At 34.5% G+C, this 23,953-nt stretch overlaps 1 pseudogene; it reads left to right on the top strand.

Moving 5' to 3' along the window:
* Positions 1-1,398: 1,398 nt before the first annotated feature.
* LOC145273473 (5S ribosomal RNA) lies at positions 1,399-1,515 on the top strand (annotated as a pseudogene).
* Positions 1,516-23,953: the final 22,438 nt, after the last annotated feature.

Here is a 23,953-nt window from a genome sequence, read left to right as displayed (position 1 = left end):
TGTAAGGATAGGAGTTTGGTTTTGAATGCATTAAAGGTACCCAGCCACATCTTCCCCCACTGAACCACGCGCTCGAGATCAGAGGAGAGAGAATCAGAGAGAACTTTGTCATTTACAGCCTTTGAAGAGTATTGCTTAAGTTATTTAATATTTCTAAAATGCAGCTTGAAGGAATGATTACCTGTTTAATTGACAGTGAAAATGTTTATAGAGTTAGTTTGTATAGATGTGTTTGATTTAATAGTCTCATGCCTATAATTCTTGATGTATCTTTAAAATGATTTGTAGTTTTGAAAATGTGATTAGTTTTTAAAGAGTTTACAAATTTGTAAAAATACTGTTTTTCTTCATAAATACTTGTACATTATTATTTTTTAAAATATAATTATCCACTGACACGTGTTTCGTCGTCCACAACTCATCAGAGTGGCTGAATCTAGCGAGATTTGAAATTGGCACCTCGTGATAAGAAGCCTAAACCTTTACCACGCGGCTAACCTCGCTGGACTACTAAATGTATCACTTTTACGTAGATGTTTTTATTGGTTTTTGTTAGCGATACTTTCTTGAATGAATTCAAGTATTTATACGAAAGTGCATTTTTACCTAAATGCTTGTTGGGAATCATTTTCCCATTGACCAATCTAGTACCCCCTTTAATGGGGAGCGGCATATATATTATTTTTTAAAATATAATTATCCACTGACACGTGTTTTGTCGTTCACGACTCATCAGAGTGGCTGAATCTAGCGAGATTCGAAATCGGCACTTTGTGATAAGAAGCCTAAACCTCTAGCCCGCGGCTAACCTCGCCGGACTGTATTGTGTACATTATTATGATATTCTTCAGTGCGAGTGATACAAAGAATATAAATGCAAATTACTTGAGACTTCTACCAGATCATAGCTGATAAAATGAGAGTAATCTACTCCTGTGGATTAAATAAAATATTCCATTAGAAATTCTGTATATTTTCTAGAGTTTGACAAGATGCACTTAAACAAGTTTGGGGGTTACGTCAGCCAAAATCTTGTGAGAATAACATCCGAGATGAGGACAGTAATCTGAGTAATACAAATTATCAGTTCTCATCTGAAGCATTCGAAAACACAATAAAAACTTTATATTTTCTGTGTAAATGATTTACTTTATTAAGCAAGAACATATATCTTCATGTCTCGAAGTACTTGATAGAAACATCAACTCAGAACATGATTTGTCAACATGAAAACCTGAAAAAGAAAAATGAATTTATAAATTGAACTTGGAAAAGAAAAAAAAAACGAAAAATTTTCGTTATATTCCTAACTTCCAGCGTGGCTGCTAGCCAAAAGAGTGACAAAGCAAATCATTTCCTTCGATTTTTTTTATTTTCTTACACCTATATCTCCCCTATATGTACGGCACAATCACGTTGACACACCGGTTCTCACCAGATCACCGAAGTTAAGCAACGTTGAGCCTGGCCAGTACCAGATGGGTGACCATTTGGGAAGGCTAGGTGCTGTATGTACCTTCTGGGAAGGTTGGGCGTGGGGCCAGCACCCCAACTCTGTAAAAAGAACTCCTCGCTACAAAAACATCTACAAAAAGTTGTAGATGGCCTATGCCCCTCCAGAGGCTCAAGGGCTATGGATGGATATCTCCCCTATCCATGTAATCTTTTTTTTTATTACATTTTTCTGATCGTTTTTTTTTTTTTTTTTTTTTTTTTTTCGGTCTTATTTTAATTAAGAATTATTGAAATTACTTTCATTTTTTTTTAAGAATGATTGAAAAATCTTTTAAATCTTTTTAGACTATTTTGGAAATATTATGTATTGGATATTTTTTTATGATGTTTGAAATCTTGTAATTTGAATTGCAATAATTTCATTTGTTATTTTGATTACAAAAATGTTATTTTTATATATTCATAAACATTTATTATATAAAAGTCAAATAAAAACTTTTTTAATTTAAAAAAAAAAAAGCATTTTTATAATTTCGTAAACATATTTCTTATATAATTTTAAATAAAACTTATTTTTTAATTTTCTTATTAAAATAAAAATAGAAGCTAATTGTGTTATTTTACTCTGTATATGTTTGTTAATTTTTATAGTATAATTTTCAATAATGTTCTTTTCTTATATTTCATTTCAATAAATCGATTCACATTAGAAATACTGAAGAATAATAAAAGTAAAGGAATTAATTTGCCTTGTCACCGCTTCCAGTAGCAGCCACGCTAGAATTTAGGAAGTATATTAGCTGACTATAACCAAAATTTCTATTGAACCATTCTTTTTTACATCTCAAATTGATCTCACCAAAATTCTTCATCTATTCATAGATTTATTTATTTCAGCATTTAAGAAAATGCTATTATTTCTTCCTGATAATTTGGTGATGCCAGATCAGCCTCTCTGAAAATTCTGGTTTTATGACCTAAAATGCACTAAATATTGATGGTATTGTTTTTTTTTTTTTTTTTTTTTTTTTAACTTTTCTTTTGCAAAACTCAATCATGTTCTGCAAAGTAAAAAACAAAAATTTTCCTCTACAAAACAACTAAACCAAACACCATGAATAAATATTTGAAGACATCAAGAACTTGAATCATAAAAACTTTTTCCAAAATCACTGAATTCAGCATTAAATAACCTGAAAAGGGTTCATATGCCATAAAACAACCAAACTATCTAATAAAAGCTAATAATTATTCCAATCATTTTTGAAGATTAATGCTTTGTTTTTTTGTCTTTTTGTCTTGCTTTGTTTTTCCTCTTCACATGCAAAAACTTCAGCATGAGAAAATGAGTGTTGTTTTTTTTATATTTCTTCTTACCATTAAAACCCGAGTAATATATTTCCACAAAAGTACATTTGAGGAGGGGTCATGCATTACATGAGTGAAGTTTTATAACTTTTGTTTCTTTAACCTTTTTCGTGTCATCGACTCTTTTCTGTCTTGAAAGACGATGGATACCTGCCTTCCTGTGAAGGTAGCTGTGCATAATTTTGATGTAAGGGTTGCACAATCCTACCCACACCTCTTCTGAATCAACAATGCTTGATTCCAGTGAAAGCAAGAAGTCCAGGACAACTGGAAAAATTGCTGAGGTAAGCGGAAAGCACATACAGCACCTGGTATTCCGAAATGATTACCCATTTAGTACTGATTTGGCTCAACGTTGCTTAACTTCACTGATCTCACTGAAACTGTGTCTACGTGATTATCTTGTATGCTTGTAATTGATTGAAAATGATCGGATAAACATTGTGAGATTTTCATTTATATTTTTTTCTTGTGCCATTTTGTGTGTTATTTTTACAGTGCCATTTTTATAGTGTCATTTCTACTTAAATTTGTTATCTTTAAATATATGTATTATATAGCTTTTAGTTTTATCAGTATTTTTAAAACAAAGAGTGTTTGTCATTTTATTATTTCTTCTAGCAATGGAAGATGACTTTTCAAACAAAAAATAATCACTAAGGAATCATTTCTGTAGATTAGAAAATTTTCTAATTCCAATATGCCAAAATGTTTAGATTTTCTTCCAGTCCTGGTTAATTATCCCAGCACTAGTCAATACCCTATTTTCGAATCTCATATCTTATGGATGTTCTTTTTATTGAATCTGTTCTTTATAAGTTTAAAAAATGAATATATAACATAAACAAGTGTTACATAAATAAAAATTAACAATATATAAGAACAAACAAAAATGATAGGCATAAACGGTATTAATTATTAATTACTAACGTTCTTTTTTGTTTTGTTTTTTGCAAAAAGAAAATATATATATATGCATTTATTGTGTTTACTTATTTTCATAAGAAAATAAGTATATTTTGTCACAAAATTTTAAAGATACAAGCTATGAAGAAGACAATTAATCGGATTAAAAAAATAAGCATTTGAAGTAAAGATGGAATTGCCATACCCAGCTAGTGTACTAAATACAGTTCAAGAAAATATATAAAAAAGTATAACTAATAATATTTACTAATTTCCCCTTTCTGTTGGTTTTAGTAGGATTTTTTGCTTTTATTTATGAATTGGAAGTCATTTCTAGTTACACAAAATGCTGTCTTTCGGACAGGTTTTTCGTATAATTTTTTAAGTGTATTATAACAAAGAATGGCAAGTATAAATGCAATTCATTTATAACAAACTTCACAGTGAAAACTAAAATCAGTGCGAGTTTCTACAGCATCATAAATATAACACCATTTCGACAGTTATACAGTTTATCTAGAACCATTACACGTCTTCTTTTTTTACTGCATATAATAATTGAAATACAGTTAAAAAAAACAAGTGATATCCAGCATTTACAAATAAAATCGAAAACCAATTTTGGACATTTTTTTTTTTTTTTAACTTTACCAGAAATGTCATATGTTCTCACTTTATCGACGTTTTATTTACTTTTTTCTTATTTAGCTTTTGACAATTATTCTGTCTATTTTTATGTCAAGCTTTGAAAGTATCAAAGGTTTTTCCATTTGAAAATACGGCGCTGCATCTTAATTGTATTATTTGGACTCATCGGACTACTATTCTCATCTTGAGTGTCATTTTCGCAAAGTTCCGAAAACATAGTCAAATGACACTCAAGATGAGAACAATAGTCCGATGAGTCCAAATAATACAAAAAAAAACAATCCTCATCTCAAAAATTCAGAAGTGTGCATCTTAGTCGTTACCCAATTCTACCAGATCAGGTTATCTGAAAATATTAGCTTCTTAAGTTCAAATGCACCAAACGTTGATGTTATTGTTGCTTTTTCTGTTCACTTTGTAAAACTCAATTATGTTCTGCAAAGTCGAAAACAAATGTAATTAAATAATCTTAGAAGGGTTCATATGTCATAAATCAAAACAACCAAACAAAACTTGGTTTAAGAGGTGGGTGTAGTTTGCTTGAAGCATTGTATAGTATGTAGTTAAATTTACTGTTTACAACAACACGTTTGAACCAAAGATAAACTATTATAAAAAAAATAAATAAAATAAAATATAATATAAAATAAATAATTTAGAAACATAAAATAAGAATTGAGAAAAAAAACCCTAACCATATACTACCCACAAGTCCCGAGCAATGATTTACTGCGGTATAGTTACTGCTTACAACAACACGTTTTTCAAAGTCAAGTAAATATCTGACAAATAGATCTTTCTCGAAATATTATATTACACAGACATACCACCAGACCGACTTTCCCAGGTAACCACTGTGCAAATATAAATATACTGTGTATATGAAATATGAATATGTACACATGTATTTATAAGTTGTATTATTAAATTTCTCACCTGCTTCAGCTTGTGTCTTTCCGTTACTTCTGCATTGTACCGCCTTCTACAATTCCATTTAACTAAAAACTTGGTTTATAAGTTACTAGAAAAATAGTGTGACCCATTGGTTGACACATTAAGCTCGGTGAGATTTCAAAGCCAGTTAAATATAACAAAGGCAAAATCTGAGTTTCTCTTTGCTTGCTCTGGCTTTCCTTCTATAGTTGAAACTTAAACACCATTATGACTCGTGTTGATATTCTATTTTTTTTTTTTTTTGTAATAGAATATTCCAATAGTTCATTATTTTTTATATTGTATACCTGCTACTATTAATTAACAAAACACGGTGATGAATACGTTTATAAGTTAAAAGCCAAAGGAGAGAAAGTCAGATGATCAGAGCTTGGGAAAAAATATGTCATTTGCTGAGTCTATTACAAATTGCAGATAATTCGAACAATTAATATTTTTCAAACAAATTCATCGAAAAACTCGGGAATATTTCTGCATGTCTTTTGTGTGATTAAAATATATGGGAAAAAGCTTTAGGAAGATATACATTCCTTATTTTAGCTGTAGTATTATAAGAGAGGACTGGTTTTCCTGCCCCTAAGTTTAGGAAAATCTTGCCAGCGTCATCTATATCTCGATTGTGCGTGGCAACCTATAGAAGTGAAGTTGGTCAAGTAAAGTACCAAAGAATTTAAGAAACGGCTTCTTTTAGGGTTAATGCAATATAGGTTCATCATGATAATATCGTCTTAGGCTAAGAAAAATGTGCAAAAGGAAAGATCATGCTTTTTCTAGGATAAGAAATGTATAAGTGCTAGATCACTCTGCTTATTAACAACTTATGTCTATTATAGTATACCATATACTTTCGCTTATAATATTGAAGGGCGTTTATACGGTTTAATCAAGATATTAAAAAATGAAAATATTGAAAAAAGTTATATTGTACGTACTCGTTAGGGTCTGAAGTTCTCTGAAAATAAATTTCACTTCATTTCATCAAGTAGTTTCTTTTTTTACAGCGAAAAAACAATTTGTTATGATACCGAGCAAAAGGTTCGATTTTTAGGAAGAAAAGCTAGTAATAAAGATGGGGAGGGAGTGTCGGTGCTTTAACTGAAGTTATCTTCCCGTGGTGTGTTCAATAAATTCCATAATGGCTGGCTTCAACGCGCTCTCATAAAAACGTGTTTTTCTGCTGTAAAATAAAAACTACTCGATCAAATTAAATGAAATTTTTTTTGGAGATCTTCAGTCCAAAATAGATACGTACAATATAACCTTTTTTCGATATTTTCATTTTTTAATGTCTTGATTAAACTGTACAAGTACCTAATTAAGTTTATATTAAACTATATTTTATGGTAAAACTTGAAAGGTTTTAAGTTTTCTCATAAATTAAATCACTTTTTGCAATTTATATGTTTTACTCTCAAACTATAATGATTTTCAAATTCTTTTCTTTCTGAAATGCGTATTCCAATTCCCTTGCATAATTGGGATGAAGTTAGTCTTGCAGCATTTTATGCATCGTTTAGCTTGGCACAAACTATTTATTCAGGAAGATAATGTCTACCATGTACATTTTATTGTATATTTTAAACTTGTGCGTCAGGGTGATGGTGTTTGTTATGATTATTGGCAGATGTATCTATTCATTTTAATGAAATTATCGAGGTAGTGCAGTTCGAGTACATGTATGCACCATAGGCCAGAAGCAATCCACTTCTATTTGAAACCCATTTTTATTTCTGGCAGAGGTTGTAATTATTCTGGTTGATTCATGGAGATCTGTTTTATCTCTTTTCGATTTCTTTTTCTTTTCGAGATTATCCTGTCCAGTTTTCACCTTTATGAGCATCTTGTTTGCGGACTTGATGCTCAACCAAGACTTTTCCCTGCGAGCATTGTATACTTATGAAGAAGAACCCATACCCAGCATTACAATCTTGAAAGGAAGAAAATTAAAAAAAAATAATTTAATCGAGTATTATAATTTTTGAAGCACAACTCATAGGCATAAGTCGTGGTATTGTAAGCTATATTCAATTTAATTTAGTTTTATGCAAAAGGAGTAAAAGAAATATTGGAGCCTTTTGTAAAAATTCAGATATTTCCTATTTTTGTGAAATCTTCAGAATCTGTACTAGACACAAAATAATAAATATTCAACAATATTCCATTTTTTTTTGGGGGGGGGAAGGGGGTATTTAAAGTGGTTTTAGGAAGGATATAACGGGCACAACCTCCCATTTGAAAATTCAAATATTTCACATTTGCAATGAATTTCATTCATAATCATTATAAATTAATTAAGCAAGATTTCCTGAATTTCAGTTTCTTCTTGAGGCCCCTTTTTAAGCTTCTTGAGACCCCTTTGTAATTTAAAACATTTTGCTAGAAACACAATCATGTAATGGATTTTGATCAAAATTCGAAAAAGGATTCTAGACATAAAGTTTAGCATCATTACATCTCGGTATTACTTTTTAGTAAGGTGCATGAAAATAGAACAAAAATTTTCTGTTTGAGGAATTAATTTTACCCGTTTGGGATATTGTCCTATTCTCTGTAAACAACAGTGGCCACAGTTTAAGAAGAAATAAGTTATCTCTTCTTTAGAAGTTTATCATAGTGACTTGACTTATCACTCGAGAGCACATCTATTAGGGACTCATATTATATTGTTTGGCCAACTTGAAAAAAACTAAGTCTAGAAGTGTAAGCTATTTTGAGTTTCAGAACAGTTTCAGATGGTTCGCTGTTACACACAAGTCCTGGGAGGTGACTTGTTTGTAGTAGACAGTTCCACAGAACAAAATATTCGTACCGTGTCGAAACCCGGGAAAAGAACATGTGAAATTGCTCCAGAAAAGGTTTAATATTTATGAAGCAATTCTGGTTTCTGATTGGTTGGTAGCAGAACGTGAATTAATTTGATTCATCAGTTCTTAGCAGCATGGTTTATAAATAGAATCGGCCGACTGTGTGGGATCATATCCCATTATACACCTGTATGATGGGATGTGTCTCCTAGCGGCTTCGGCTGCAGGGAGGCAGGGTAGTACCAGTCAAGGATTCGTCACTTGACACTCAGCCCAACAGGTGAGGGGCCGAGAACCGGCCCAGCACCTGTTGGACTGAGGTACACCGCCTGGGTAATACCTAGGAGGTCCACCCTCCCAGGCCTTGCCACCGGGCTTTCCGGTGGGGCAAGTTTATTGCTTGCTGCCTGAGGTGCCCCGACCGGGGAATGCCGACGGGGTTACTCAGGCAATTTTTAAAATTGCAAGAGTGCCCCTCCTTTAGGGGAACCTGCGGGGTTCCCACTTTCCGGCCTTGTGCCACATAATGCTGATGTGGGCAGCATTTAAATATTTACCCCATTATACACCTGTATGATGGGATGTGTCTCCTAGCGGCTTCGGCTGCAGGGAGACAGGGTAGTACCAGTCAAGGATTCGTCACTTGACACTCAGCCCAACAGGTGAGGGGCTGGGAACCGGCCCAGCACCTGTTGGACTGAGGTACACCGCCTGGGTAATACCTAGGAGGTCCACCCTCCCAGGCCTTGCCACCGGGCTTTCCGGTGGGGCAAGTTTATTCTCGCTGCCTGAGGGGCCCTGACCGGGGAATGCTGACGGGGTTACTTAGGCAATTTTTAAAATTGCAGGAGTGCCCCTCCTTTAGGGGAACCTGCGGGGTTCCCACTTTCCAGGCCTTGTGCCAAATAATGCTGAGGTGGGCAGCATTTAAATAACTACCCCATTATACACCCAAATATTGCAACATCCTCCCTATTTTTTATAATGGGGAAGTCCCTTGTGTTTGTTCTGCTCAAAAATAAATATATATTTTTATATTTACTTAGACATAACAAAAATTAGAAATCATTTGGATCTTAGAATTTTAGCATTTAAAAAGATGCCATTTTTAATTGTGTTCAAATGTCAAAAAGGAAAATTACAAAGATTTTTTTTTTTTTCTAAGCAAAAGTATTAGTAGGTTAAAGTGTTAATACAAATAAAAATGGATGCAGTTTAACGTCTTGTCCAGGACTATTTTTTTTTTTTTTTTTTTTTTTTGATCTATAGAAAACTATATACTCTGAGCATTACCCCTAGGGGTTTCCGCTGATATTCATGCAAAAAAGTAAGAGCCTTCTCATAAGTGGAACTTCGCTGGTCTGTATTTTTAATATATAGACATCTATATACATACAGGGCAGTGAAAGAAAAAAAAAAGAAATTATTCAGTCGAATTCACCAACAAGTTTTGAGAAAAAACGTTGTAGCTTTATCCGTGTCGCCGGTTTCGTAAATTTGACAGAAACACCCATTGGTAGATCTTGTTTCTTGTCTAGGGCAATGAACGCCGTTTCCCCCACTCCCGACACACCCCACCCCTAAAGCTGGGCATTTGAGAATGCTTGAGTACCACATATGCCTGAGCAATTAGATTGGGTTGACCTTCCTCTGATGGGTTGAGGGTACCGGATTGACAGTTACTGGCTGCTGTTTCCGACTGGTAGTACAGGAGCCCTAACTCTTTGGTAGCGCTTAGAGCGGCTGCTCCATCAACAGTTGAATAATATCGGGATGTTTGCAGTGCCATGGCGCGCATGGAAAGGGACCCTGCACTCATCCCCGGTGGGCTTTCCTGAGGCCACAGTCCTAGTTGATGGTGGGTCAGCTGATGGTCTACTTGTGATGCATGTGTGATATTCTGCATAACCTCCTGTTCGGCTTCCCCTAACCCAACTGAAACTCGTTAAAAAACATGATGACAGTACAATCTAAAAATAAGCTTAAACCAGGCTTAGGGTCAAACAAATTCAACTTGCCTCCTCCCTTGAGGCTTGCATTCACAAATATCCGTGGGCTTAGAACTAATTTAGCTGATGTTAAAGCATTTCTCCTAACAAATACCCCGGATATCTTAGCACTAAGTGAGACTAACCTACACTCCTCCATCCCCTCTAACTACTTTAACATGCCTGAATATCTCCCACTCTGCCGTAAGGACTCTGACAGACATATGCACGGACTTGGAGTTTACATTCGTAATACCCTTCCCCTGACTAGAGAAACAAACCTAGAAACGGATGATCAAGCCTTTATGTGCTTTAGACTAATCATGCAACACAACATTAGCTACTTTTACTTTCTCTACCGCTCTCCTTCGACCCAAGACTGCACCATAATAAACAAAGTATCTGACAGCATAGACACAGCACTCTCCTTCGACACTAGCGCCCAAGTACATGTATTTGGTGACTTTAATGTCCATCACAAAAACTGGCTTGGATTCTCTACTTATACAGATGCAGCAGGCAGCGCAACTCATAGCTTCTCTGTATCTCACTCCCTATCGCAAATTGTTACTTTTCCAACCCGCTTCCCTGATCAGGAAGAACAACACGCATCACTATTAGATCTGTTTTTGACCACAATTCCTGATGATTGTGTAACAAAATCCGACAGCCCACTTGGGAACGCTGATCATGCGGTAATAATGGTTGAAATCGCCCTAAACTCTAGACCCAAAACTGAAGAGCCAGTGCTCAAAACAACGAGATATTATAAAAAGGCTGACTGGGAAGCTATTAGAGATCTTATCAGAGACGCCCCATGGGGAAATATTTTTTCTCTTCCTGCTGAACAGTGTGCAACTGAGACCACTGAATGGTTCAAAACTGCAATCGAAGCGCATGTTCCCATGCGGAAATTCTATAGCAAGCCCCACTCTCCCCAATGGTTTACTTCGACTTGCGCAACTGCCATTGCTCAAAGGCAGCATGCATTCCGAAGGTTTAACCGACATAAGTCCAGTTCAAACAGACAAAAGTACATAGAAGCTAGAAGTAACGTTAAGAAAGAAATAGCGACAGCTAAGAGGGAATTTACGGAAACCACTAAAAAACGCATCGAAGCACAAAAATTAGGAACTCGTGACTTCTGGAAAATCTACAACAGTGTAGTAAATAATGGGCAATCAACGATTCCCCCACTAACCAACAATCACGAGGTTCTTTGCTCAGCAACCGAGAAGGCTAACATGCTTGCCAGTCGGTTTGCCTCCAACTCTACACTGGACCCTTTAAACCACCCCCTACCTGACTTTCCTATGCGGACAAACGCCAAGCTAGACGATCTGGAAATCACCCCTGCTCAGGTGCATGCTATCATAAAAAACCTTGACACTTCCAAAGCATGTGGACCCGACCTCATCCCAGCTGTGCTATTAAAAAAGTGCTCAGCCGAAGTAGCTCCAGTTCTCTCCAAACTCTACAACAAATGCCTTAATGAATCTTGCTTTCCGAGCTGCTGGAAAACTGCTTCTGTGGTACCAGTATTCAAGAATTCTGGCGAAAGAACTGACCCATTAAATTATCGCCCTATTAGCCTCCTCCCACTTTTTGCCAAAATATTTGAGACCTTAATTAACCATGCTCTAGTCCAGCACCTTACAGATGCTAAACTTCTGACCGACCATCAATATGGATTTAGACAAGCCCGTTCCATGGCAGACATCCTCACTGTAATCTCTGAACGCATATACCATTCACTGGACAAAGCGGGAGAGGGCAGAGCGGTAGCTCTAGATATATCTAAGGCTTTTGACAGGGTATGGCATGAGGGTCTCCTCAGGAAGATTAGATCTTACGGTATCACTGGTAGAATACTTAACATAATTAAATCCTTCTTAGATAAGAGAAAAATCCAGGTTGTCCTCGACGGTCGTACGTCTAAACAATATAATATAAATGCCGGAGTGCCCCAGGGATCTATCCTTGGTCCTCTGCTGTTCCTGATATTCATAAATGACCTCCCCGATAAAATTGCGTCTGAGATGGGTATATATGCTGATGACACCACACTCTATAGCAGGCACGACAGGAAAACAAATGAACATATATCTAAAGTAATGGCAGAAACACTAGAGGATGACCTCAAATCAGTAGTGGAATGGGGACAAAAATGGATGGTAACGTTCAATGCCACCAAGACAAAACTGGTTTCATTCAATAATTACAGGAAACCTTCTCTACCACCTATAGCAATGGCCAACAACTCTTTAGCTGAGAGTACGTCTTTCAAGCTCCTTGGCCTAACGTTCACAGGAAACATGAGCTGGAACAATTACATCGAGGGCATTGCCAGGGCCGCTGCGAGGAAGGTGGGCTCTCTCTACCGTGCTAGAAAACTTCTAACACCCCAAAGTATCCTGTACTTCTATAAGGCCACTATTCGCCCATGTATGGAGTATTGCTGTCATATTTGGGCCGGTGCATCGGCTACTAGTCTCTCTCTCCTTGACAGGGTTCAAAAGAGAGTCGCAAATCTGATAGGCCCTAAACTGGCATCAAAACTTCAGCCTCTGTCCCATCGTCGAAACGTTGCATCCCTCTGCCTGTTCTACAAGTATTATAATGGTGAATGCTCTGAAGAACTGCAAGCACTTGTGCCCCCACGACGTGAACACCCTCGACAGACCTGACAAGCTGCAAAATCCCTCCCCCACACTGTAGAGATCCCTAGATGTAAAAGATCGTTCTACTCCAGTAGTTTCTTCCCCAGAACTGCTAGACTTTGGAATTCCATTCCAGGTCACTGCTTCCCCAACTGTACTGACATGCATAAGTTCAGGTGCAACGTGAACCAACATCTCGCTGCCCTAATCCCTACATAGTGCCCCAGTAGATGTTTCCCCTGATAGTAGCTCCCTACACCAAAGTGGCAATGTGCCTTGTTTGGCGTGAAAATGTAATAAAAAAAAAAAAAAAAAAAAAAAAATACATCAGCGATATTTTGTTCTGATGATATGTAATTCAAAATAATGGATTCCTTTTTTATCTCGTTTTTTATGAAATGGTATTTTATATCTATATGCTTAGATCTTTGGTTGATTATCGTGTTCTGTGCTAAGACTATACTGGCTTGATTATCACAATTAATTACTACGGGGCTTGTAATCAATTCTGGCTCTAAAATAGTCTTCAGGATATTTTTAAGGTAGAGTGCTTCCTGGGTCGTGTGTGTGAGCGCGATAAATTCTGCTTCACACGTAGAGAGAGAGTTAAAAAATCAATGAAGTGCATTTTAAAACAGAAGAAGGTGTCATTTTGTTTTATTTCTTTTTTTTTTATTATTTTGTTTTGGGCAAAGATATTTAATTTCGCTTAAACGCCTCTTCCCCTACAGGACTCCTAAAATTACCATTTCATTAAAGTCTGCGGATTTGTATTTTACTGAAAGAACCTGAAAATTATTTAAATATGACATAATATGTTATCAGTATCTATTTGTAGTATTGCTCATCATGTTGTTGACTGCACCTGTCACTACAATTACAACTATTTAACATAATAAATAAAATCATCCGCATAGATTAAAATTAAATGCACTTCTATAAAATACTCTATTCCATGATGTTGGTGCATAAATAATGTCGTTTGTTTTTATGTACAACTATATGCATTAAAACGACATTATTTTTGCACCAACCTAATATATTCGATATTGATAGCAATTTATTTCTCATTTGATTTTGTAACACGATATAAATGTCTGTTCATGATGGGATTCAAAACCCAAGCACAAGATTACATGAGGTTTTATAAGAATTTCCTTCACTGATCGTGGACAGAGAAGATGGAGTACAGTATTTGAACAGATACTACATTTTGCTTCTAATTAAAAATCATTTGCCACTTTTATAGGCTGTATGAGATTCATTTACTTGATAACCTCGTAATATTAAAATATTATTGTGTTGTTCATTTCGTTTGTTTGGATGCAAGGAAAAACGTTTTTAAAATAGGAAGAACACACCTTACTTAGGCAGTAGTTTTCATGTAAGTATAAAGAAGTTTTTTTTAATGAATTTAAAGGAATGAACCTTTCATAATCACATAGATAATATTGCAAAATATTTTTTGCACTATGCGACATTTTTATTATCAACAAACCTTTCATAATCACATAGATAATACTGCAAAATATTTGAACACTATGTGACATTTTTATAATCAACAAACAGGTAAACATAAGGAGTTTTTGAATTTTTGAGATGAGGATTGGTTATTCGTATTATTTGGATTCACGGACTTCTGTTCTCATCTTGATTGTGATTTTCACAACGTTTCGGTCAATGTAACCCCTCGACCTTCTTCAGGTGTATCTTGTCGAACTCAGCAATGTTTCTGTCGAATTCGGGAATTTGGATGGAATTTTGAGCAGAACCCTTTATTTACTTCATGTGAGGGGGGGAGCTCTTGTACTGTCAGTCATGACTGGATAGAGGTCCTAAGTGATTTGCAATTGTGGTTTTTGGTCGCTCGCACTGAGGATTGAACCTTCAACCTTCAAGAGAATATCACTTTTTACAATTGATTTTTCCAAGTACTCTAACCACTGCACAAGGACTCGAGAGAAACATTCCCAAATTCGACAAGATACGCCTGAAGAAGGTTGGAGGTTACATCGACCGAAACGTTGTGAAAATCACTCAAGATGAGAACTGTAGTCCGATGAATCCAAATAATACGAATATAAAGTGTTCAGCAACAGTTTGAAGTAAAACATCCTTTTTATTCTATTTTTGCAATTTTACAATGAAGAAAATATGTCAATTATTAATCGTAGTTACTTACGCTCTCATAAAATTAGCCAGTAGACTTTTTCTAAGAAATTTCAGAAATATTTTTTTGTACTATTCATAAAATGGTAAAATCTAGGTAAAAATGGAATTTAAAATATCCAACGCCCAAATAGCAAGCATATACTCGTTTGTATTAAAGCATGTTGTAAGCTAAAAGTGTTATTACAGATAGAAGGTCTTTGACAACAACATTCATACTTTAGCACATACATTTAATATACGCTTTTCGGCTTGTTTTCTTTGCGACTATCTTTGTGCGCCAATAATGGCTGGTAGTCAATGGAGCTTGGCTAAGAAAAGACTTTTAAAAAAAGAAACATTTACTATTTTTAGAACTGGGTAAAAACATACTGTTTGTTATTTTTTTCAGTTATTTTCTGTGGACATTTCTAAAGTGATGGCGAATTTATTTCAGCATCAATTAACGTCTATGTAAAAGGTTATTGACAGCAAATTGCAAGTATTGATCGATGATATTATTTAACGTAAAAGAAAAAGACTTTGTATTTTTAGTTTTTGGTTTGCATACAATTTAGTTTTCGAGGTTGTCTGCTTGTATTTGTCAGGCTTTTTAGCAACTCTGTCTCACCAGATAAAAAAGGTATAAATCGGCCATAACAGTCACACTTTACAACAGTGGAAAACTGAGATTGATATTGATTGCATTAAAAGGATTCTCTCTCTCTCTCTCTCTCTCTCTCATTCCCACAAACTAAATATAAAAATGCATACAAAATATAATATATTACCTTATAATATTTTAAGTGTAAATGGGAAATATTATATATATATATATATATATAGAGAGAGAGAGAGAGAGAGAGAAAGAGAGAGAGAGAAAGAGAGAGAGAAAGAGAGAATAAATGGTAAAAGTTATATTCCAAAATTCATGATGTTGAACATCTTATAATTTATTCCTTTAATTCAATTGACTTATACGATTCTTGACAGTATCTGTTCCATAGTGCAAAATCAATCACTTATTATATCAATCAGTGAATCTATTATGCCCTTAACTCATCAGAAGAAATAGCAACAATCAATCCGTCAAAAGGAAATGAAGTGTGATTTGACATAATTAAAATCCGAAAATTGGAAGAAAAGCTGCAAATACCTTTATATTTTTCAATTACGCCATATTGAATTTCTATCAAACAAAGTCATTAAATCCAACTATTCGTACCAAAAATTTTAATTAATTTATGAATCTTCTACCAAAATAGGAACTTGTTGAGTATCGGTATTGGAATCAGAAAAATTTGTGCCAATGGCCTAAATGATTTCTTTAATTATCTTTTTTATTTGATTTTATCTAAAACAAAAATTTCCACTACTAGTAGTATAAATAAAAGAGCTAAAGCCTATAGATCGCCCTGACGAGTGTGTTTTTATGTTTGAGAAAACATATGCATTTTTAACATGAATATATATGAATATTTAGAGATTTATAAAGAATCAGAATCGGTAATTGTATTGGAAAAATATTGCAATCGTCCCATTACTAATATATATATATATATATATATATATATATATATATATATATGTATTTATAGAACGAGAATGAAACAGGAAATATTCTATATAGCTTAATTGCCATATATATTTTCATAAGTTACTACCTTGCTCTTCCTATGTACTTAGCACTGTTGAAGTAAATACTGAAAAATTTATGCATAAAATTATATCTTCGTATATTAATTTATGTGATTAAATGAAGTAATCATATATATATATATATATATATATATATATATATATATATATATATATATATATATATATAGTGCAAAGTTTTGTTGAAAATTCAAAGACTCACGTTTTCTTTTTATAACCTTCGTTTATTTCCTGGATTTTTTCATTACAGCTGTTTCGTTAATGAGTTGGCCATTTTACGATTTATATTTCCTTAAAAATATCCTGTCCCCATCAACTTCTGTAGATGTTTATCTATTAGATTTTTACAACAAATGGTATATTTTTAACATGCTGGACATCGTATTCGGGTAAAAAGATTTCCACAGCCATGCTTACTCACTTCCTCCATCTTTTGGTATTATGTAAAGATAGTTTTCCGTTTTAACCCGTACTTCCATATTTTTATTTATTAATTATTTATTTTTGTTTTAATTTTCCCTGTTTTTCCTATTTGTTTTTTTTTAATTATCATATAATTTTATATAATTTTATTCCTATATTTATGCGTGTTTATTTTAATATTGTTTTTTTTTTTTTTTTGCTTAGTGTTTGAATTCGTATTATATTACCTGATGCAAGGGAGGTCACTCTCGTGGTATCGTTTTTTATCTAGGATTACTTCCCTTGCATTTTTTTTCCTAATCTGCTCTAGTGCGTGAAATTAAATATTTTTTTCTGTGCAAACACCCGTGGATTACATCTAGTCTTTTGTTTAATAATTTTTCTTTTGATATTAATATATAGTAAAATTCTAATATACATAGATTGCATCTTTTCGATTTGCTAGGTTTATATTTTCCCCCTTATCAATTATTGACCATCTTAATTTATATTCAGTTTTATTTTCCTGTAATTCCTTAATCCATACTGCTAAAGTGGTTGAGTTTTTCTTTGGGTTTTTTTTCGGTTGTTTTCGCTATTACTATTGGTTCTGTTTTTATTCTCGTTATAGTAGTTGTGGTTTTCAGTATTGTTATGATCCTTTCTACGTTGTTTTCATTTTTATTTACATTTTTATTGTTTTCGTTATTTTTGGTGTTCTTTTCTTTCTGTGTTTCATTTTTAAATGATGCTAGGTGATTACGATATCTGCCCTTAAAGCAAGTTCCGGTGCTCTCCAGATATACTTTAGTTTAAGTATTTGTTATAACTTCACATTTGTATACTACGTTTGAAGTTAAACAGTTCCCCCTCATTGGACATTCATTAGAGTCCCGGCAGTTACATTCTTTTACACTGTTAGATGAATTTTCTGTCCTATTTCTGTTTTTCAAAAATTTGTTTAATTTTGTGTTATTTGAGCCAATTATGGTATTTGATAGCGTAACAGTATTTTTATTAATTATCAGTTTACTATCTTGCAGAATATTTTTTCTATAATTTGGTAAAATTCCCTTGGGATGTTAGTTTTTATATGGTGGCTGAACGGTGGATTGAACCACGTCTGGCTCTTCCTTTTCTTTTTCTTTTTATCTTCTCTTTCAGTTTTATTATGGTCTATCTTTTAACTTTTCTTTTTCGTGTTTATTGTATGTTTTATTTTTTCCTTTGTTTTTGCTCTTTTTTTTTCCTTTTTTATATTTCCTCATCGACATGTTGTAAGATATTACATTTGCATTGTTTATTGTTCTTTCTGTACCTATGTTATTGTTTTGAGTTTCCTTAACAAATTTTATTTGTTCTTTATATCCTGATCTAGCTAAGGCGTGGTTGTATTATTCCTCGTTTTTATTGAATAATTCTTCATTTTGTGATATTTTGGATATTCTTTTTGAGATGCTAGGTATAAGTGCTTTTTTCATACTATTCGGATGGTTGGACTTTGGATCTATGTAGAATAGCGTTTGGTTGGGTTTTTGGTAGGGTTCATAGGAGTTGTTGCCTAGATTCAGGATTATGTCTAAGAAGTTTATACATTTGTGGTTTGGGTCTATTATTATATCTAGGTTCAGTTTACTGAAGAATTGTTTAATTTTTTGTTTGTTTTTTCAAATAACATATTTGTTGAGTTCAAGTAGAATAATGCATCATCCCGGTATAGTCCTACTCTTAGTCCTGGAATCTTTTTATATAGTTCATTTACAAGGTCTGTTAGTTGTGCACTATCCGGGCACCCCATTGTGACGTCAAAATTGAGGTTTCTGTTCTTTCTGGTCCATAGTTTGTTATCATATTTAATTAAAGTTCTTCTTATAATGTCTTATAATGTCTAATTCTAAATTTGTTATCATTGTTAGTTTTCTAGCTAGTTCTAGTGCTTCCTATATATATATCTATGAAAGTGTAAGTGTGTGTGTGTGTGTGTGTGTATGTGTGTGTGTCTGTGTACATTTCCCTACAAAATAACTCTGTAAATTTTCAGTCTACAGATTTGAAATTTGATATACAGGCTATTAAGATTTGGGAAAATCTTTGTAATGCATTTTCGGCCAGGAATTTGGTTGTTAAGGGGTCAAAGTTCAATGATTTGACATTTGAGAACTCTACCAAACTCTTCTGCCAATTTTGGGTCTAAATACTTGAAATTTTAGATATAGGTTCCTTGGACATGGATCTAACTTAATAACTTGATCTGAGCCCAAAACAATAAATGTTAAGGGGTCATAATAGGGTTCAAAGTTAAAAAAAATTGACCTCTACGGTCTCTACCAAATTACTAAAGACAATTTCTGGTCTAAACATTTGACATTTTACATAAACGGTATTCAAAGATAGGGCAAGCTTTTTAATCGGTTTGGGTAGAAAATTTGAGCTACCAATATATAAATATATGTGTCTATGTTTGCATGTCTGCCTAAAACTTTCGACAGAGGCGACAGATTTTCACAAGATCATTATTGTTTTGAAGCTCGACCCTTCAGATGACAAATACAGTAGAATTGGCTAAAAACATTAATCTCTTCACCCTCAACTGGGCAGTTTTCTACAGTGGAGGGTGCTTTTTTCACCGATATTTTCAAAAGGCATCCTCTTTTCGATTGTCTAGCCCTAATTTAAACCTGTGTCACTTCTGGTTTGGCGGTGGTCATAACAGCAAAGATGTCACCGTTTATTCCTGTTCTTTTCCTCCTTTGCGGTACGGGTTCAAACCAGCCTTCCTACTACCACTTTTTTTTTCTCAAGACACACCTCCAAACACCCGGGCAACGCCGGGCACCATGCTAGTATATATATATATTATTTTAAAAATAGAATTATCCACTATATATAAAATCTGGGTAGTTATTTTTGTTTCTATCCGTTAGAAGTGTTGAGTGAAATTTGAAGAATAAAACATGTATAAATTCATTTGAAGCCAAAATTGCAACGCAAAATTTTTTATAAAATAAACAAGTGTTTATTTTTAAAGACATATATTTCGGAGTAAAGCTCCTTTATCAATCTTTTTTTTTCTCTTCTCCCTCGAATTATCTTCCACTACATCATGTCGAGGAAGAAGAGAAAAAAAAAAGATTTATAAAGGAGTCTTACTCCGAAATATATTTCTTTAAAAATAAACACCTGTTTATTTTATAAAAAATTTCGCCTTGCAGTTTTGGCTTCAAATGTATTTATACATGTGTTATTCTTCATATATATATATATAACCATATCGCTAAAACCAAAACAAAACAACATCTAAGTAAATCGCGATATATCCAGACAGCTGGCGAGATGGTCCAGGGGTAAGGGTTTAGGCTCATTACCGTTGCGTCCCGATTTCGAATCTCGCTAGATACAGCCTCTCTGATGAGTCGTAGACGACGAAACACGTGTCAGTGGATAATTACATTTGAAAAATAATATATATATATATATATATATATATATTGCCCCCGTTCAGTTTTGACAGATCATGGATACACACTGTAAGTGTGCCCCTGAGTGCGTAATTGTGAAGCAAGTGTTACGCAATCTCCACCATTTCTTGAAGGAGTCAGTACTGTTTGATTCCATTGGTAAAAAGAAATCTTTGGTGATCAAAACAGGAACAGGTTTTCGACGGGATTATACCGTGCATACATGTACACACACACACACACACACATATATATATATATATATTTTTTACACGGTGGTCACCACTTATCAAGGCCCGGAACCCACTCAGGGATAAGGGTTATTGCAAGTACAGTACGTTAGTGTGGAGATTTAATGAAGTGTTTACTTAAGAGGGCGGTTCATTAGGAATTTGTTAACGTTGGACTTGAAGACATCCAAGTTGTAGTCAGGTGGGAAGCAGGCAGACGAAACAGAGTTCCACAGGCGTGCAGTTTTAAGAAAGAAGCTTTGTTCATGGAAGTTTTGATTTAGGCACAGATAAAGAGTGGGGGAAATTTTTCACAGTGGATTCAGCTAGACGGGTGTTTTTTGTGAAAGATTGACGAGGGGGGACCAGAGATTGGAGTTCAGACGAGCACCTGCCATGGAAATAACGATAAAACAAGGATAGGCTCGCAACGTCTCTTCTGTGGGAGAGAGGTTGCAGGGTAGAGAAAAGGGCATCCCCCACTAAGCCAGGAAGTCTATTTTGTACTCTGTCAAGGCAGAATAGGCTGTTTTTAGCAGCTCCTGTCCAGATATGGCATCAGTATTCCATCCTCGGACGTACTTGGCTTTTTACTCAGTTGTAGTAATGTCTCTTATGTCTTTCTTACCCTTGAACTGGATCATCACCTCTTGCGATTAGTAGTAAAGTTACATAATAAAGCTATTTTCTGCCATTATGAATAATTGGTTGATTCCTTTTGAGTTTAGATTGCACTTCTTGTATTTCTGTTATATTTGCAGTTGCAATTTCCAGGTTTAAGCTACCCTCTACCTGCTCTCAATTTGGATGTGTTGCTGTAGATATTTTTGGAGCAAATTCATCAAACAGGCTTGAAAGAGATACAGTTTATCTTTCACGTTGATTTCCTTGACCTTCAGTACAGCTTATAGTTTATCCTGATTCTTCCTCCTTATCATCAGTAGAAAGTAGAAGATGTAGAATTCAATTCTTAATGGTATTTTCCATGTCATTTTTTAAAATTTAAAATTGAATCATGGATCTAGAAAAGAAGACATACAAAAATGTCTATCTTTTAAGTCGGATCAAAATCTTGTTTCCATTGATTCACTGAATTGTTCAACAGTGAAAAAAGGATTTCGCTAAAGTCAGAAATATTAGAATTAGATTGAGCAGATTTTGATATAGTTGGAGTTGTGTTATTTACTTCTTTGATGATTTCTTCTACTGATCTCAGTAATGGGACAATTTTTGAACAAGTCTTCATTGATAAGTTGTTAAGGTAGGAATCTTTTTATCAACAGAATCCATTAAGAATGCTCTAAATTCCTTTTCAGTAAATAATATGTTGAATTCCACCACGTGGTCACATTTTGAATGAGTTTATGCTTTTCCAAGTTCTGTATTTCAGTTAATTTTATAATTGCTAATCTATAATTGCTAATTTATAATTGCTAATTTATAATTGCGATTTATAATTGCTAATTTATAATTACTAATTTATAATTGCTAATTTATAATTGCGATTAAAGTTAGAGACTATATTTCTGTTACAGGGTAGAATGATAAAATTGCCGCCCTAAAGAAAACAACACTACAGCTTTATTTTAAAACTTTTATTGAGAAAATCAATTCAGCTAATTTGATTATGGAGTAGAGCTGACATCTATTCAATGTAGTTGTCTTCAGCCTCAATCACCGCCTAGATATGGGGCAAGAACTGGGAGCATGCCTTTTTTTTACAAGCGCCGATAGTTTGGTGAATGCTTGGTGGATGGTAGTAATTAGGCTGGTTTTGGTTTTGTGGAAAGTCATGTTGGTGATGTTCTCGACGTATGACCAAACGAAGTAGTCCAGTGGGTTCAGGTCGGAGGAAAAGGGGGTCAAGTGAGAGAAGAGTACAAAGTCGTAGCACTCCTTCTGAAGCCAAGTCTGGGTCTCTTTCGACTTGTGGGCTGGCACCGAGCTCTGCTGCCACGCCCAGGGTCTGCTAGCGGCCAACTGATTGCACTAGGAAATCGTTATATTCTTCAGCACATCCAGGTACAATTTATTGTTAACTTTCAAGCCGACTTCGAAGATGTGAGGTGGCCTGATGTGGCCCTCACTTGAAACCACACCAAAGACCATAACTGTGAGTCATTCGATGCGTTGAGCGGTGCCATCAAGCATTGAACCATCCGGATTTGCATTTTGAGGGTGCTGGCAATGGTCCTGTTTTCATAATTTAGATTGTTAGAGAGCAGGAGTTGTACAGCGGCGCCTCTCCGATCTCGTTTATTGAACATTGTGTCACTTTCAGACACGACAGAAGGCTCTTAGGATTTGTACACAACTGGCCAACTAAAAGGTGGTCTGCAACAAAGAAAGTAACTGCTTTTCATCAAACGGAAATGGAATCATGCCTTTACTATTGCGACAATTTTATCGTTCCACTCTCTAGTCATAATGATTGCCTTCAAAGTCTGGTCAGAAAATAATGAGTCATTTAATGAGAGTTGCAATGTACATACGAATTATGAAAGTGATACTAAACAATATTCCCTGACACTAGCAACCATATTTGCTCCTAAACCCTGTGAACATTGAGCATATTATTGGAGATTTTATATTCATCCATAACATTAAGCAATTTTTCACTTATTCTTGCACCTGTGCGTGCACCGGAGAATCGATCTGCACTGTTCAAAGTCATTTAAAAGCAAATGGACTCTCAAACTCCAAAAGGGAAAATTATTTGTAGTAGCTGTCCACATGTGTGTAGTGAAAAAATGCTGCTAATTTCATCAAGAGATTATTGAATTTTTGTTTTTACTTTTGTATGTATATCTGAAATTAGTTTTTCAGTGAAATACTTTTTTGGTTGAATACTGCAACACGGACAAAGTTTTGCAATAACCTTATTAAATCCAATGTCAGGTGCCATAGAATATGGTTGAATATCAACAGCAATCATTTCTCCTGTCAGATATTAGATCTCTTGTGACCTGTGACTATTAATATCCCAAATTTTCTTCTTGGCCGATATTGATTCTATAGTAATTAGGTGTTTCGCTGGATGGTCGTAGTTTCTCCCACCTGTTGCTGGAATGCCTATTCTTAGACATTTACTGTGGTTCGTTTTCTTATTTGCAAAATTTGCATCTTTTGGATGAACTTTTCCAAGATGGTTTGACATATTAGTCGCTGTAAAAGTATTTTGCTGATTTGTCACCCACTTAATTTTGGGATTGATATAAAAATACTTTCAATAGAAACTAGTTGCCATAATGGTTGATGGTTGTTTTCAATGTT

Source organism: Euprymna scolopes, chromosome 4 (genome assembly GCF_053919585.1).
Source record: "Euprymna scolopes isolate OS-2025 chromosome 4, ASM5391958v1, whole genome shotgun sequence".
NCBI classification, from domain to species: Eukaryota; Metazoa; Mollusca; class Cephalopoda; order Sepiida; family Sepiolidae; genus Euprymna; species Euprymna scolopes.
This window is presented reverse-complemented; position numbering and strand designations above follow the sequence as displayed.